This window comes from Pan troglodytes, chromosome 7 (assembly GCF_028858775.2).
Source record: "Pan troglodytes isolate AG18354 chromosome 7, NHGRI_mPanTro3-v2.0_pri, whole genome shotgun sequence".
Lineage (NCBI taxonomy): Eukaryota > Metazoa > Chordata > Mammalia > Primates > Hominidae > Pan > Pan troglodytes.
The window spans coordinates 107,852,713-107,870,293 of NC_072405.2; the positions used below are offsets into that span (position 1 = coordinate 107,852,713).

Consider the following 17,581-nt stretch of genomic DNA (forward strand, 5'->3'; position numbering starts at 1 on the left):
ATACAAAAACTAGGCGTGGTGGCACACACCTGTAGTCCCAGCTACTCAGGAAGCCGAGGTGGGAGGATGACTTGAGCCTGAGAGGTCTAGCCTGAGTGAGCCATGCAGGCCACTGCACTTCAGCCGGGGTGACAGAGTTAGACCCTGTCTCCAAAAAAGAAAAGAAAAGAAAAATATAAATAAATAAAGGAGAATTTTCAGAAACGTAATGAATCAAGCTTAGAATAACTTATCACCAAGTTTTTAAAAAATTGGTCTGGAGTTCATCCCTGGTCTAATTAAGACCAATATTATCTTTTCTCCTGAATATAACTCAGGATAGCTATCTTCATTATTCTGCTTGTATCTAATGGCCGAGACATTAAGTCTCTGACTTTAATATGTAGCTTTGAGGTTGAAAACTGTTATCTACCCAACACATTCTGTTGTGGGAGGAGATCACTTTTTATGTCATAAGAGATCAGACTAATCCTTTATTCTTTTCTTAGAAACAGATAAATATTCACAAGGATTCTTCAAACACCAGAGATAAAATACTGGATCATAAAAACATGATTTTAAAAAATTTTCTACTAGATTCATAGGTGAAACAAGATGAATTTGAACCATATACAAACAGAGTTGTTTTACCACAAATTTACTGATTCTAAAGGCTTTCACGTAGTAATAAGAGGTAAGAAATTAAAAGAAAGAGTAGAGGCAGGCGTGGTGGTTTATGCCTGTAATCCCAGCACTTTGGGAGGCTGAGTCGGGAGGATTGCTTGAGGCCAGGAATTCGAGACCAGCCTGGGTAACATAGTTAGACTCCGTCTCTATAAAAAATTTAAAAATTAACCGGCTGTGGTGGTGTACACCTGTAGTCCTAGCTACTCAGAAGGCTGAGGCAGCAGGATCACTTGAGCCCAAGAGTTTGAGATCACAGTGAGCTTTGATCACACTACTGCACTCCAGCCTGAGCAACAGAATAAGACTCTGTCTGTTAAAAAAAAAAAAAAAAGAGAGTAGAGAAAATGCAGAATCAATCACTATAATTAGAAAAATTTAAAATGTTATAGATTTCCTATTTTATCAATTTTTTCCACTGAAGAGAATATGTCAATATTTTGTATGCAATCGGAGAAATAATAGGTGCTCAGTTGTTGAAAAGACATAACTGCAAATCAAGCCCACCACCACACTCTCAGATTACTGATAATGTAGATGCTGTCATCCTCGTTTTCAGTTTTCGAAAGCACTTATTTATCATTCACTTACATAGAAGGGAAACTCTCTTCCCTTCTATAGGTCAAGCAATATAGATTATATGCATATTCATTCATTTAACAAATACAGCAGTAAGTTTGGCAAACTACTGTATTATACACCAGTCACTGTGCTCAGAACTCGAAATACAACTCTGAATAAAACAGACATGGTCCCTGCCTATATGAAGCTTTGGGAGGGACAAATAACTAAACAGATCATTACAATAGAGAGTAAGAAGATATTAGGAATTAATGTAATCTCAACTATGGTGACTACTAGGAAGGGGAATATAGTGTGCTATGAGAGAATATAAGTGGAGTCTAAATTTGAATGTTTATCATACCAGAAACCTCAATGAAATACTTAATGTTGTTAGAATATCCATATGAACCCTCAAATTTCCCAAACATTCTTCCAAATAGGCAGTCATGTGATTAGTTTGGGCCAATGGGCTGGGTGGAGAAGTGTATCATTTCTAGGAGGAAGCATTTTTTTTTCTTTTCTTTTTTTTTTTTTTTTTGAGACAGAGTCTCACTCTGTCGCCCAGGCTGGACTGCAGTGGTGCGATCTTGGCTCACTGCAACCTCTGCCTCCTGGGTTCAAGTGATTCTCCTGCCTCAGCATCCCAAGTAGCTGGGACTACAGGCACACGCCACTATGCCCAGCTAATTTTTGTATTTTTCTGTAGAGACAGAGTTTCACCATGTTGGCCAGGCTGGTCTCGAACTCCTGACCTGAAGTGATCCACCTGCCTCCGCCTCCCAAAATGCTGGGATTACATGTGTGAGCCACTGCACCTGGCCAAGGAGGAAGCATTTAAGAGACAGAGCTACTCTCTAGCTCTTTCCGCTCCAGCCACTACAGTCATGGAGGCCACGTATTCGGATGAAGTTTCAAAAGATGGAGACAGCCTAGATTGCTAGGTCACAACAAGGACAGGTACCCTGGAAAGTTGCTGACATTCATCGAATGTCCTGTGAGCAAGAGATGAACTTCATTGTGCTAAACCACTGAGATTTAGAAGTTATTACCATGACATGGCCTATTCTTCCTTGTCCATACTCTCAAAGGAGTCACATTCACTCTTATGATATCTCTCCATTTTGCCAATGGAGAAATGAAGACAGAAACATTTAGTGAGTTGCCTAAAATTAGTCAGTACTGAAATAGAATATCCTGCCTTCCACGTGAGAGCTCTAGTCAAAAGATCAGTATTTTTCAAAACCAGATTGAGACATACTAACTTTAAAATCAATTTAAGTCACAATTAGGAATTTTTATTTTATTTATTTATGTTTGTTATTCAGTAGGGGTTTTGTGGATATTTTTATTATTATTTTAGGTTCGGGGGTACATGTGCAGGTTTGTTACTTGGTTGTATTATGTAATGCTGAGGCTTGGGCTTCTAGTGAACTCATCACTTGAATAGCGAACACAGCACCCAATAGGTCATTTTTCAGCCTTATACCTCCTCCTTTCCTCCCCCATTTTGGAGTCCCCAGTGTCTATTATTTCCATCTTTGTGCCCATGTGTACCTATCATTTAGCTTCCACTTACAAGGGAGAATGAGTAGTTCTTAATTGTCTATTTCTGAGTTAATTCACTTAGGATAATAACCTCCAGCTCTACCCACGTTGATGTAAGCGACATGATTTCATTCTTTTTTATGGCTGCATAGTATTCCATGGTATATGTGTACCACATTTTCTTTATCCAAACAACTGTTGATGGGCGCTTAGGTTGATTTCATGACTTTGCTATTATGAATAGTGCTGTGATAAACATACAAGTGCAGGTATCTTTTTGATGAAATAATTTATTTTCCTTTGGGTAGATACCCAGTAGTGGGATTGCTGGGTTAAACAGTAATTCTATTTTTAGTTCTTTGAGAAATCTCCATACTGTTTTCCACAGTGGTTGAACTAACTTACATTCCCACCGACAGTGTGTAACCATTCCCTTTTCTCTGAATCCTCACTAACATCTGTTATTTTTTACTTTTTAACCATAGCCATTCATGTCGGGCGCAGTGGCTCATGCCTGTAATCCCGGCACTTTGGGAGACCGAGGCAGGTGAATCACTTGAGTTCAGGAGTTCGAAACCAGCCTGGCCAACATGGTGAAACTCGTTCTCTACTAAAAATACAAAAATTAGGTGGGCATGGTGGCACACACCTGTAATCCCAGCTACTGCAGAAGCTGAGGCAGGAGAATAACTTGAACCCAGGAGGTGGAGGTTGCAGTGAGCCAAGACTGTGGAGGTTGCAGTGAGCCAAGACTGTGCCGCTGCACTCCAGCCTGGGTGACAGAGTGAGACTGTGTCTCAAAACAACAACAACAACAAAAACCATAGCCATTCTGTCTGGTATGAGATGGTATCTCATTTTGGTTTTAATTTGCATCCCTTTGATGATTAGTGATATTGAGGATTTTTTCATGTGTTTGTTGGCTGCTTGTATGCCTTCTTTTAAGGAATGTCTGTTCATGTCCTTTGCCCACTTTTTAATGGAGTTATTTGTTTTTTTCTTGTTGATTTGTTTAAGTTCACCATCAGGAGTTTTTAAAAGATAAATTAGGACACACTAACCTAGGGTAAAAAATACCAGAGTGCATTCCATTAAGTGTTTTGTTTTAGGAAACTTTTGTTAAAAACATATATACATACAAACATATTTATTACATTATACATACATACACATATGTATGCATCAGAGACCTGTCATGTAAAATGTATTTCTTACCGTGTCATAGACAAATAGTTTGAAAAATATTACATTAGACTGCACAATAATTGTTTAATGAGAGGCATTTAGATAAAGCAATATAAGAATATTAATGAAGTGGCTGGGCGCAGTGGCTCACGTCTGTAATCTCAGCATTTTGGGAGGCCGAAGCGGGAGGATCACTTAAGGGCAGGAGTTTGAGACCAGTCTGGCCAACACAGCGAAACCCTCTCTCTACTAAAAATACAAAAATTAGCCTGGCATGGTGGTAGGTGCCTGTAGTTCCAGCTACTCAGGAGCCCGAGGCAGGAGAATTGCTTGAACTTAGCAGTGAGCTAAGATCATGCCACTACACTCCAGCCTGGGAGACAAAGTGAGCCTCTGTCCCAGAAAAAAAGAAAAAGAAAAGAATATTTATGAAGTGAATGCATTGTTTTTATGCCATTTAATCAGAAGCTTTGTTATCAGGGAAAACATAGTACAGCATAATTATAGATTCATTCTAAGATGTCACAAAAAAGAAATGTTATTACATAATTAAAGTTAAATGTTTAAAATTAAAGTTAAATGTCTCATAATTAATTTAAAATGTAAGAAAATGTTAAGTGGCCAGGCATGGTGGCTCACGCCTGTAATCCCAGCACTTTGGGAGGCCAAGGCAAGTGAATTGCCTGAGCTCAGGAGTTCGAGACCAGCCTGAGCAACATGGCAAAACCCTGTCTTTATTATTTTTTAAAAGTAAATATATATGTATATATATTTATTTATAAGAAAACATTAAATGAATCATTGGCAGCAGGAAAACTAAAGTTAGGATTTGGATTCACTTATTCATCCATCCATTCATCCAAAAAAAATTTATTGAGCACCTGCCAGGTGCCAAATACTAAGCGAGGGTCTGAGAAAATGGCTATGTATAAAACAGAAATGTTTTCTGCCCTTATGGAGCTTATATTCTAAGCAAGGAAGACAAACATTAGATTTTTTAAAATACACATTTAGTTATTGAGCTATGATTGCAGTGAGTGCTAAGGAAGAAAAGAAGACCACGAATGCAGCAGTGTGCTAGTAAATGATTAACAACCTGAGCTCCAAGAAAAAAACTTTTTGTATATCTAGATACATGTGTTTGTTATAAATTTTACTGACATAAAGGATATATAGCACACAATTTTAAAATAACAATAAAACATGCAAGACTCTATTTTAAATTCAATGCACACAATTGATTCTCATGGAATGTTTTCACAGATTTTTTATGAATTCTTTTATCTGTAGCCAATATATGGTTGCAACTAAGGAAAGATTTAGTTCTAACATAAGTGTTGGTGGATATTTTCATTTGTGTTAAAGAGTAAGATGAAAGTGAAACAATACTTCTGTCAGAACTTGACTCAATTGTCAATTAAGTGAGCGACTTTGCAGAATCAGATTAATAGCTTCAAATACTTGAAGGATATTTTCTCAATTTCTCAATCTTTGTGCTAGTCATAAATGAACTGTTTTAGGCATGAAACACTTTTAGTTTAATCTGCATTACTAACATTTTCTCTATCAGTTTTTTAAGTATAAACAACCAGTAAAACAACAAATCAGATTCCTGCGGCATTTGCAGATTTCCCTGGAGGAAATGTCCATGAGAATATGGTAGCTGATTTCAGCCTCCAAGGTGGCATCACAGGACATGGGAACACAGGGTTTGGAAGAGCTTTCTTTGCGGTAGCACATCATTACATGATGTTTCCATCATACAGATGGAATAAATACAAATAACCTCAAGATCTCAAATAATAGTAACACATTGTAAAATAATTGGGGAGTGAAGAACTTTGAGTATTTATCTTTGTTTTGAATATAACTTATTTGATTGTAAGGTGTATATAATTTATTTATTATTTATTTATTTATTTGTGGAGACAGGGTGTCTCACTCTGCTGCCCAGGCTGGAGTGCAGTAGTATGATCTTGGCTCTTTGCAGCCTCAACTTCCCAGGTTCAAGTGATCCTCCTACCTCAGCCTCCTGAGTAGCTGGGACCACAGGTGTGCGCCACCACACCCAGCTAATTTTTTTGTAGAGACAGAGTTTCGCCATGTTGCCCAAACTGGGAAGGTGTATATAATTTAATTCTTAATTATGGCTGTGTTTGACAACTGCCCCACAAAATTCTTGAAATTTTAACAATAGGTTCTTAAGAACACACCCTGCCTAAACCCCACAAGATTTGAGAAACAGTAAACTGAAAATGGGGGAGGATCTTTAGGGAGAAGTGCTGCTCTTATGTGTCCCAGGACAGGGAGGGCTGGATATCATGGAAGACATTGGTACAGTAGGACCCAAGCCCACCGATGCCAAGTGTGGCTCCCAGAAATTATTCTCCATCAATAGCAATAGCCGAGTGAGCTTCTCTCTGGCTTCTCCTCCACAGTAGAGCCAGAGCAGAGAAAAGACTATGTAGGCAAACAACAAAATATTTTTCTTTTCTTTTTTCTTTTTTTTTTTTTTTAACCAGAAGCCCAAACCTCACCAGAACAATGAAATATTTCTAAAATCATTCCTGGCCAGCCGCAGTGGCTCATGCCTGTAGTACCAACACTTTGGGAGGCCGAGCTGCTTGAGCCCAGGAGTTTGAGACCAGTCTGGGAACATGGTGAAATCCCATCTCTACAAAAAATGAAAAAATTAGTCAGGCATGATGGCATGCCTGTAGTCATAGCTACCCGGGAGGCTGAGGCAAGAGGATCACCTGAGTCTGGGAGGTCGAAGCTGCAGTAAGCCATGATCATGCCACTGCACTCCAGTCCAGGTGACAGAGAGAGACCTTGTCTCAAAAATAAATAAATAGATGCATAAATAAAATCATTCCTCTTTAGCCCCTTCTCATTATCTATTCTCCTTAAAATGGCTGTTGGGTTTTTTAATATGGGGTATATTTCAGATTTTACTTCTCTTACCTCCAACATCTGTCTACCAGCTTGTTGAAATCCCTTTAATGGCACATAAAATATTTTATTCCAAAGTTTAATTTAGGCTGGGTGGGGGGCATGGTGGCTCACGCCTGTAATCCCAGCACTTTGGGGGGCTGAGGCAGGAGGGTCACCTGAACCCAAGAGTTTGAGACCAGCCTGGGCTATAGAGTGAGACCGTATCTCTACAGAAAATAAAAACACTAGCCAGGCATGGTGGCAACACATCTGTGGTCCCAGCTACTCAGGAGGTTGAACAGGGAGGATTGCTTGAGGCCAGGAAGTCAAGGCTGCAGTGAGCTATGATCATGCCACTGCACTCCAGCCTGGGCAACAGGGCAAGACCCTGTCTCAAAAAATAAATAAGTAAATAAATAAATAGGCTGGGCACGGTGGCTCACACCTGTAATCCCAGCACTTTGGGAGGCCAACGCAGGTGGATCACTTAAGGTCAGAAGTTGGAGACCAGCCTGGCCAACATGGCAAAATCCCATCTCTAGTAAAAATACAAAAATGCATGTGCCAAGTGTGGTGACTACTCAGGGAGGCTAAAGGACGAGAATCACTTGAACCTGGGAGGCAGAGGTTGCGGTAAGCCAAGATCGCGCCACTGCACTCCAACCTGGGCAACAGAGTGAGACCCTGTCTCAAAATAATTAATTAATTAATTAAAATAAAATTGAATTTAAAAGACTAAAAATGTGTTTTTAAGTAACACAGTTATGCAAATAGTCCATACTAAGGGATAGGCTCACAGTCCATCAATAAATAGTGTGCATGAGATCCTTTCCTGTTTGATAGCCTGATGAGAATACTGGGAAATACAAAGACTACTGAGTGGGGTAGGAAGCCAACTCAGAGAGCTAAAGTTGCCACTGTTTATCAACTTACTTGGACCAAATAGAAGATGTTAATGGGGATACTTTTAAATATCATGGCTTGTGGCCAGGCTAAATGGCTCACACCTGTAAACCCAACACTTTGGGAGGCCAAGGCGGGTGGATCACCTGAGGTCAGGAGTTCAAGAACAGCCTGGCCGACATGGTGAAACCCCACCTCTACTAAAAATACAAAAAATAGCTGGGCGTGGTGACATGCACCTATAGTCCCAGCTACTTGGGAGGCTGAGGCAGGAGAATCACTTGAGCCCAGGAGGCGGAGGTTGCAGTGAGCCAAGATCGCTCCACTGCACTCCAGCCTGGGCAACAGAGTGAGGCTCATCTCAATCAATCAATCAATCAATATCATGGCTTGAGACAACACAGCAACATCTCCATAACCCAAGCCTTTGTGTTTTAACATAATCCAGCAAAATAAAGGAGTCTCCTTCTCAGCTGGCAGTAGTAGCTTATGCCTGTAGTCCCAGCTACTCGGGAAGCTGAGGATGAGGATAAGTTGAGCCCAGGAGTTCAAGGCTGCAGTGATCTATGATCATGTCACTGCATTTCATCCTGGAAGAAAGAGTGAGACCCATCTCCAAAAAAAACTAGTCCATGAATCACTAAAAGGATTCCCTGCAGTAGTTAAGACAAACTGGCATCTCACTAAAAAATTATATGTAATGTTTAAATTACTTTTTAAAACATTACGTTGTAATTATTTGTATATATGTTTGCTTCCCCCCAAGAGAAGTAAACTTCTCTTCTAAATTGTGTCTTGGGCTGGGCATGGTGGCTCACGCCTGTAATCCCAGCAGTTGGGGAGGCCAAGGCGGGCAGATCACCTGAGGTCAGGAATTCAAGACCAGCCTGGCCAAAATGGTGAAACCTCATCTCTACTAAAAATACAGAAAATTAGCTGGGCATGGTGGCAGGCGCCTGTAATCCCAGTTACTCTGGAGGCTGAGGCAGGAGAATCCCGGGAGGTGGAGGTTGCAGTGAGCCAAGATCACGCCATTGCACTCCAGCCTGGGCAATAAGAGGAAAACTCTGTCTCAAAATAAATAAATAATAAATTGTGTCTCCCAAAACTTTATATGTTGAAGCCCTAATCAACCCCTAATATGTATGGTTGTATTTGGAGTAAAGAAATAATTAAGGTTAAATGAGATCATAAGAGTGGGGCCCTAATTTGATAGGAGAAACCAGAGGGCTCGCTCAATCTCTCTCCACCATGCGAGAAAATTGAGAAGGCAACTGTCTGCAAGCCAGGAAGAGAGCCCACCCCAGGACCCAAATCAGCCAACACCCTGATCTGGACTTCTCAGGCCCCAGAACTGTGAGAAATAGGTTTCTATTGTTTAAGCCCCCCAGTCTATGGTATTTTGTTACAGCAGCTGAGGCTGACTAATCCAGAGGGATTCTATGCTATGTATGTTTCTAGACGTGACACATAGAAGCACCTGGCACAGAGAAGGGACTCACAAAGAGGACCTTGAAATAAGTGAGGAAATGTACATTGTGTCTGTCCTTCATGTTTAAGATCCTCAGACCCTCAGTCCAGCTTGATTCCCTTCTGTCCATAGCACCAGGAAAAATTATCCTTTTCCACTGTTCACAGGAATCTATCTCACCTAGCAAATAACTCAGGACAAATGTTTAAGAGGCCTTCTGTCCTCACTTATTCATTAATCTCCCCATCAGCCAGATTTGCTGTTTCTTGATCCATACCTTCTCTAACACAGCTATATCCCATCCAGCGGTGTGCTGGTAAATGTTTAACAACCAGCTCTTAGGGCAGTGGCGTGGGAGAGAGACCCGATTGGTAGGTAGCACTTGCCAGTTTCAGTGGCATAGATACACTTTCATGAGGGCTGAGTTCAAGCTACTAGTGTGACTTCATTAAATGCATATTTGAGAAGAGATGAACACAATAGACTCTCAAAACCCTACTTTAGCTCACCGTTGATTTTCATCTTATCAATAGACAGTGGTTACCAGCATGACCTTGAAGTTGGACAAAGCTGAAATCTAGTCCCAACTCTACTACTGTGTGATGCTGGGCAACTTGTTTAAAGTCTCCAAGCTTCCATTTCCTTATTCATAAACTGGAGATGATAATAGCAACCTTAGTTCATAAGTATTAAATGAGAGAAGGCATATCAAGTGCTTACCACAGTGGCTAGCACATAGTAGGTGCTTTAGAAATATTAGCTACTTCATGTTTAGAAGGCAGATTTTAAAAAAAGAGATATTAACTACTATCATCATTATCATCATCATCATCATCATCTTTATTAACCCCTACCCTCTGAGGTCACCATTCAGCGCTTACTCAGATCCATAGATATCAGCTGCTCATCTGCATGGCTTGGTAGGGGTCACAGGCATCCATACTTCATCTGGTTTATTGTATAAATATTTGCATAAACATTAGCACCCAAAAATCCTGTTATATTTTTGTTACTGAACTTTAAACTAGTAGGACATATGTCTGGAATATTTGCCACTGACCATGAATGAGACTAATTTACTTCCATAACAGGAAGAGAGAAACAGAGCCTGCCATTTGTTAAGTACCTACTTTGTGGCCCACAGGGCCTTGTGCTAGAGATTCTCCCTGTTATCTCAGGTAATCCTCACAACAACCAGGAGATATTAAATCTTCGTCTCATTTATATGGATGAGAAAACTAAAGCTCAAAGAAATTAAGTCACTTGCCTGAGGTCACACAGCTAGTGATACAAACCCAGGACTCTTCTGGCTGATCCCAAAGCCACCCTTGGCAGTGTGCCATGGCACTAACCTCATCAAGAATGCCCAAGTGGTGAGATGACAGGCTAAAGCAATTTAAGAATGCGCTGGCTGCCTGCCACACTGGCCTGTAGAGAAGGTCTTGGACAATTAAGTTCAGATTAAATTGAAGCATTTTTGACCATTATTCTGGTTAGGTTTGAGTTAGCCTGCATGTAACAGAAATTCAATTACAGTGTCTTAAGGAAAGATTTTTCCTATGTAACAAGAAGTCCAGAAGGAGGCTCCTTTCACTTTCTGATCATCCATTTTTTGTGTGTGGCTTTCTTCTTCATGGTCATAGAGAGCTACCCCATCTCCAGGTATTACATCGATGTTCCTGGCAGAAAGAAGGAAAAAGACACCTATTTCTAAATATGCTTTTTTTTCATAAGGGAAATCATCAATCTCCCAGAATTCTCATCTTGTGGATTTTGCTTATATCTCATGGGCTGGAACTAGGTCACAAAGCTGCTCCTAGTTGCAGGGGACCCAGGGAATTATGTCTCCTTAACTGGACATTCTAATTCTCTAAGCACAATTGGAACTCTGTCACAAAGGGAAATGGAGACCACATACAGGAAAAGCAAGCAACAGGGCCTACCCTTGCATAGATACTCAGAAAAGCCTGGAGTTTTTCAGGGTTCAAAGGAGCATAGAATCGTAGGATGAAAATGGAACTTTGTGATTATTGGTCTAGTCCAATTTCTTGCCTAATGAAGGAATTACTTCTTCAACTTCTCTAACAATGATCACCCAGCTTCTGCTGAATACAGATAAAGTAGCAATGTCTGGATGCTTGACTATTATATGCAGGAGAATAGGATTTAGGGACAAAGTGTTAGGGTCACATTTTTCTGTTGTGTCAGTGGAGGCAAGTCCATACATTTTGTCATGTGTCTCCTATGCATCTTTCAGATTTTTATCCTTACTCAATTCATTGCTAAAAAAAAAATTCCAAAAAATTTTTTTAATTGTTTGTTCCATAAAACTACATTATTAATACTAACATTGATGTGTTTTTGGTTTTTTTTTCTGAGACAGGGCCTTGCTCTGTCACTCAGGCTGAAGTGCAGTGGTGCAATCACAGCTCACTGCAGCCTTCACCTCCCAGGCTCAAGCAGTCCTCCCACATCAGCCTCCCCTGTAACTGGGACTACAGGCATGTGCCACCACACCCAACTAATTTTCTTAATTTTTTGGAGATGGGGTCTCACTGTGTTGCCCAGGCTACTCTCAAACTCCTGGGCTCAAGCAATCCTCTCACCTCGGCCTCTCAAAGTGCTGGGATTATAGGTGTGAGCCACTGCACCAGGCTTATTATTGTTATTTTTAAATGAATCAATAAAAATATTTTTTAAAATTTCTCAGATTTAATTTCTATTGTAGTAAATATCAATAGTTATAACCCATGTAAATAAAAGCTCTTTAGGATTCTCAACAATTTTTTAGGGTAATGGGGTCCTGATGCCTAAAATTTTGAGAACCGCTAATCTAATTCAGAATCCAAAGGGGGATTTTGAGAACTAGTAATGCTGGCTTAAGACAGTAAATCTGCTCATTGGATAAGTGACTCTATAACATTAAAATAATAATAAGGATGGTGAAGGCCAGGAGCGGTGGCTCACACCTCTAATCTCAGCACTTTGGGAGGCTGAGGCAGTGGATCACTTGAGGTCAGGAGTTCGAGACCAGCCTGGCCAACATGGTGAAACCCCATCTCTACTATATAAAAATACAAGAATTAGCTAGGATTGGTGACAGCCACCTGTAATCCCAGCTACTTGGGAGGCTGAGGTGGGAGAATCATTTGAACCGGGAGGCAGAGGCTATAGTGAGCCGAGGCTGCAGTCGCGCCACTGCAAGCCTGGGCGACAGCACGAGACTCCATCTAAAAAAAAAGGAAAAAAAAGAATAAGAATGGTGAAAGGATGGTGAAGTAACCAAACCCATGCATTAATTTTGTGCTTAGTAATAAGTTTTATAAACATCAAGAATATCCTCATGAGTTTGCAATTGAAGGTGTTTGGAATTGCTCAAGAGAAACTGACACATTATAGAAACTAACATCATCCTATGATTACTGAAATTTTCCCTTTTTTAACTTATTGCAGAATGTGTAACAGAATTTGGTTACATTTATAGACAGTACTTAAATATTTAATATATACTACATTTAGAAATCTATATATTAATTTAAATGCGTTTAGATTCACAAGAGCTGTTTAAATGCTTACAAAGATTTTGCTTGCTTCAAACCTAACATTTGCACTATTTGAGATACCAGATATATAGTATTTTATCAATTCTAGATGCACATTTCTTCCTCATTTTAGCAAATGTGCAAAATGGATCTGGATATGTCTTACGATCAATATAAGATTGCATTGGTGGCATTTTCCCTTTCTGGTAGTACATAAAATAATGGTGCGTCTTACAACTAATGGCAGTTTAGATTTGATGCTATAGTATGAAACTCGTAAAAGTAGTTTAAAATGTTTAAGAAAACTCAATAAACTACTTTTATTTAGGGAACTTTAATCTGTTAAATTTATAAATTAATGAAACATGGATTTTTTAATGAAAGCAATTTTTCTTAATTTTTACAAAAATGTATAACATTTATTAATAAAATAACAAGTTGCAAATTTGACTAAGAGGCATAAGAAAAACAAAATTCTCCAATTTATAATTCTAATTAGTTGGACATTTATTAAATGTAAGCAAATATAGGCAGCCCTTTCCACGCATAATTTCACCCTCAGATAAAAACTCAAAAGATGTCATAGAATGGCATGCAGAATAGGGGTAACAATCTCCATTGAGAGTTCTTAGTACCAATGGGTTAAGAAACATATTATTGGCCGAGTGCCGTGGCTCATGCCTGTAATCCCAGCACTTCGGGAAGCTGAGGTGGGTGGATCACTTGAGGTCAGGAGTTCGAGCCCAGCCTGGCCAACATGGTGAAACCTCATCTCTACTAAAAATACAAAAATTAGCTGGGTGTGGTGGCGCACACTTGTAATCCCAGCTACTAGGGAGGCTGAGGTGGGAGGATCGCTTGAACCCAGGAGGTAGAGGTTGCAGTGAGCTGAGATCATGCCACTGTACTCCAGCCTGGGCGACAGAGTGAGAATCCATCTCAAAAAAAAAATAATAATAATAATAATAATAATAATAAATTAGCTGTGTGTGGTAAGGCACACTTGTAATCCCAGCTACTCAGGGGGCTGAGGCAGAAGGATCACTTAAGCCCAGAAGTTCAAGTGAGCTATGATTGTGCCACTGCACTCCAGTCTGGGCAACAGAGCAAGCCCCTGTCTCTAAAAAAAAAAAAAAAAATATATATATATATATATATATATATAATATATATATATATATAATATATATATATATATATTTTTGTCTGTGTATGCCTGAATGCCTTAAATATTTTAGTAGCAAACAATTTACCTTTCTCAATGATAAATTTTGAAGTTAATCAATAGGTTAATTATGATTGGCCTTACACAAATTTTTAAACTTTTTTTCCATAACAAAAATGTTATATACAAGGAGTCCAACTGCCCTGGATAATATGTGGTGAGTTTAGAAAGGTTATCCTAGGAGAACACTCATTGTAAGCACCACAAAGACAGAATAAAATCACCTTACTGAGGAAATTCTCTGACTGTAATGATATTACCTGTGAAAGCAAGAAGCAAGCCAATGAGGACACCTTGGTGTGAGCCCCTTGGCTTGCCCGTAGTTAATAATATTACTGGGGCCAGGTGCAGTGGCTCACACCTGTAATCCCAGCACTTTGTGAGGCTGAGGTGGGTGGATTGCTTGAGGTCAGGAGTTGGAGACCAGCCTGATCAACATGGTGAAATCCTGTCTCTACTAAAAACACAAAATTAGCCAGGCGTGGTAGTGCATGCCTGTAATCCCAGCTACTTGGGAGGCTGAGGCAGGAGAATCACTTGAACCCAGGAGATGGAGTTTGCAGTGAGCCAAGATCGCGCCATTGCACTCCAGCCTGGGCAACAAGAGCCAAACTCTGTCTCAAAAATAATAATAATAATAATATTACCTGCCATTCAGGTGATCAAGCTTGAATCCTTCTCTGTTCTCATATCCAATCAACAACCAAACTTTGGTTCTTTCTTTCACAGAGCTCATCTCTACCCTTCCCATCCCATTCTCACAGCCACCATCACACAATCCAGCCTTTATTCCTTCCCACGAAATGCCTTCTAATTATGGAAACATTTAAAAATTCAAAATCTAAGTGTGACAGGCATCTCTCTCTTGATTACTACAAAATTTAATTTAAATAAAAGGTTTGTTTTGCTTTTTTAAGGCGGTATCTATTTTGTCTTCAGCAGCTCCCTAAAGAACTAATACAGTACCTTTATGTGGAAATACTATCTTGAGAGAGTTCTGCAGTTCTCTTTGCAATGCCCAATCTTTGGTCTCCTGCTGGAATACCAGTCCTTCCAATGTCCATCCGCTGTCCCTTCTAAAGCGTCAGAGCAGACTCAGGCTGCCCTCGCAGTTGCTCTCAGAATGACCAGCTCAGCCTCTCCAGCCAGGGTCAGAACACCCCAACAAGACCTGCACAGCCAATCAGCTGTTTCTTCTGGCTCCCTTTCAGTCCCAATCCTTAGTCTGTTTAAAGGACTGAAAGTTAAATTTGAGCCAAAGAAATAGCTAGAAGTTGACAACAGCTAAGTCCCCAAGGCTTTAAATAGAGTAAGACGTGTAAGGAGAAGCCTCCCTGGAGGCACCTACCCAATGAAAGGGATCTCTCAGGAAAATCACTCTCTGTGCATCACTCATGCGTGCACTGGAGTCAAAGGCCAGGGCGCAGCCAATTTAAGAAAAGGATGGAGGCAGCAGTGTCTGGCTTTGCTAGGAGACAGATTACTGTCATTATAATGCACGAGAAACATTCCATTTGTTAAGCCAGAGAAAAAGATATTTCACACAAAAAATAAGAGGAATGTATCTATTGGTCAATTATTTCATCTTACTCCAAGAATTACTGAATTTCAGATAAATGATTCTTCATCATAGAAGATATTAGTTGCCAAAGAGTCCTCTAAAGACAAGGCCGGGCAGGCCCTTAAATGTGTGAAATACAAATGTATAAAATGAAGTTAACAGGCGAGTGCACTCCCACCTAAAGACATTCAGATTTTAAGATATTTGAAAACATTGATCTGGTCATACAAAACCAAAACACAGCTGTATGCAAATCTGGCACACAGATGCTGGCTTTCCTCTCTGGCTCTCAGGTTAAGCAAAGAGATTATTAAAATAATCAAAGATCTGGAAATGTTTTTGTTTTTTTCTTAACTACATGGTTTAATTTTAGACAGCATGGGTTGACTCCCTGCTATGAAAGATGAAGTGATTACACTCTTAACAATTTCTCCTACCTACATTTTTCTCCATTTCTCTTCTCATTAATTATAATATATTTTACTTTGCCAGGTTATAAGCCATCACATCATGTTCTGTAATTATGATACCCCTAGTTACTTAGTTTTTGTTCTATTTTTAAAAGCGTCTAATGCTCATTTCCAGTTCTTTTACCACTCCTACATTCTTGATTTTGATTCATTTCTTTGGCTGGATTTCAATGTCCAATGGTTTTGTTCATGAAAGGCTTACTTCTATATCTTTTACACACTAGATTCTAAGTACTACTTTCCCTCTGTCTTTTCATATTTGAGAAAGCTTGCTTGTTGACTTTATAACTGAACAGTTTTGTTGGACTACACTTTTTTTTAACAGGCTTAATTCGCTTTATTTTACTTGTATAAAAACCTTATGTTGTAGCCACAGCTGGAGCCTGGGTCCTCTGCACGTAGACTCTGGCGTGGGTCTTGACAAGGTGGTCAGTGAATTCCTGATAGGGAGACTTGGTGAATACAGCCTCCTTCCAGAGGTCGGGGGTCAGGTAGCTGCAGGTCTTGGAGATGGCATCAAAGGTGGCCTTGGCGAAGTTGCCCAGGGTGGCATTGCAGCCCCCAGCTGAGGTGTGGCAGTCATGGATACCGGCCATCAGCAGCAGCTTCTTAGCTACTGGGGTCGAGGCGATGCCAGTGCCCCAGGTGCAGGGATGAGGTGCACCAGCACAGGGCCGCAGCGGCCTGTCACCTTGCAAGGGACGGTGTGGGGCTTGCCGAACTTGTTTCCCCAGTAGCCTCTGTGCACGGGGACAATGGAGACGTTGGCCAGGATCATGGACCCTCAGATGGCAGTGGCTACCTCCTCGGAGCACTTAACACCCAGACCGACGTGGCCACTGTAGTCCCCTGTGGCCACCAACGCCTTGAACCTGGTGCACTGGCCAGCACGGGTCTGCTTCTGCACCAGCATAATCTTCAAAACCTCATGCTTGAGAGAGGCCCCCAGGAAAAAGTCAATCATCTCAGACTCCTCGATGGGCAGGGAGAAGAGATAGATCTCCTCCAGGGACTTGATCTTCATGTCTTTGACCAGGCTGGCACAGCTTGGTGATGGGCATCCATTCTTTGTCCTTGGCCTTGCCTCCACAAGCTCTGCGGCCTCAGACACTTCCGCCGCCGATCATGGCAGCAACCCCGGCCGGGGATGCCACTGCCGCAGCCTCCACAGAAGACTCCGCTGTTCCCCATCCCAGAGCCCCTTCCTCTCTCCGCTGTCCCAGCGCCATCTACCATTTGGTGTTTTCTCGGAGAAGAAGTGGGCTACACTTTTTTGTCCTCAGAAGTTAGTGGATATTGCTCCATTCCCTTCTGTATCACAAGATTTTTCATTAGATTTTTTCATTCGATTTAGAGGCAGATGATTTAATCTGACTTTATTTTGCCACTTGCATTCAGAGATTTCTTTGCTTTTTATATTGTCAAATTTTATATACTTACATAATGTAAGGATGTAAAATACCTAGAGAACTATTACCAATACATAACTTTTTTAAAAGCAAAAAATCTCCATCCTGT

The 17,581-nt window shown here is 40.5% G+C and overlaps 1 long non-coding RNA gene and 1 pseudogene across 2 annotated transcripts; both read right to left on the reverse strand.

The window, feature by feature from the left end:
- Positions 1-10,081: 10,081 nt before the first annotated feature.
- On the reverse strand, positions 10,082-15,996 carry LOC107976393 (uncharacterized). 2 transcript variants are annotated; one of them, XR_001720323.3, is made up of 3 exons: positions 14,999-15,996; positions 10,618-10,944; positions 10,082-10,213 (listed from the first exon to the last, which is right to left on the reverse strand). It is a non-coding gene; the product is annotated as an uncharacterized LOC107976393 (long non-coding RNA). The 2 variants fall into 2 exon arrangements; XR_001720322.2 differs by lacking the exon at positions 14,999-15,996 and having other exon boundaries at positions 10,618-13,107.
- Positions 15,997-16,032: 36 nt separating this feature from the next.
- LOC472824 (small ribosomal subunit protein uS5-like) lies at positions 16,033-17,139 on the reverse strand (annotated as a pseudogene).
- Between the last annotated feature and the right edge of the window lie 442 nt (positions 17,140-17,581).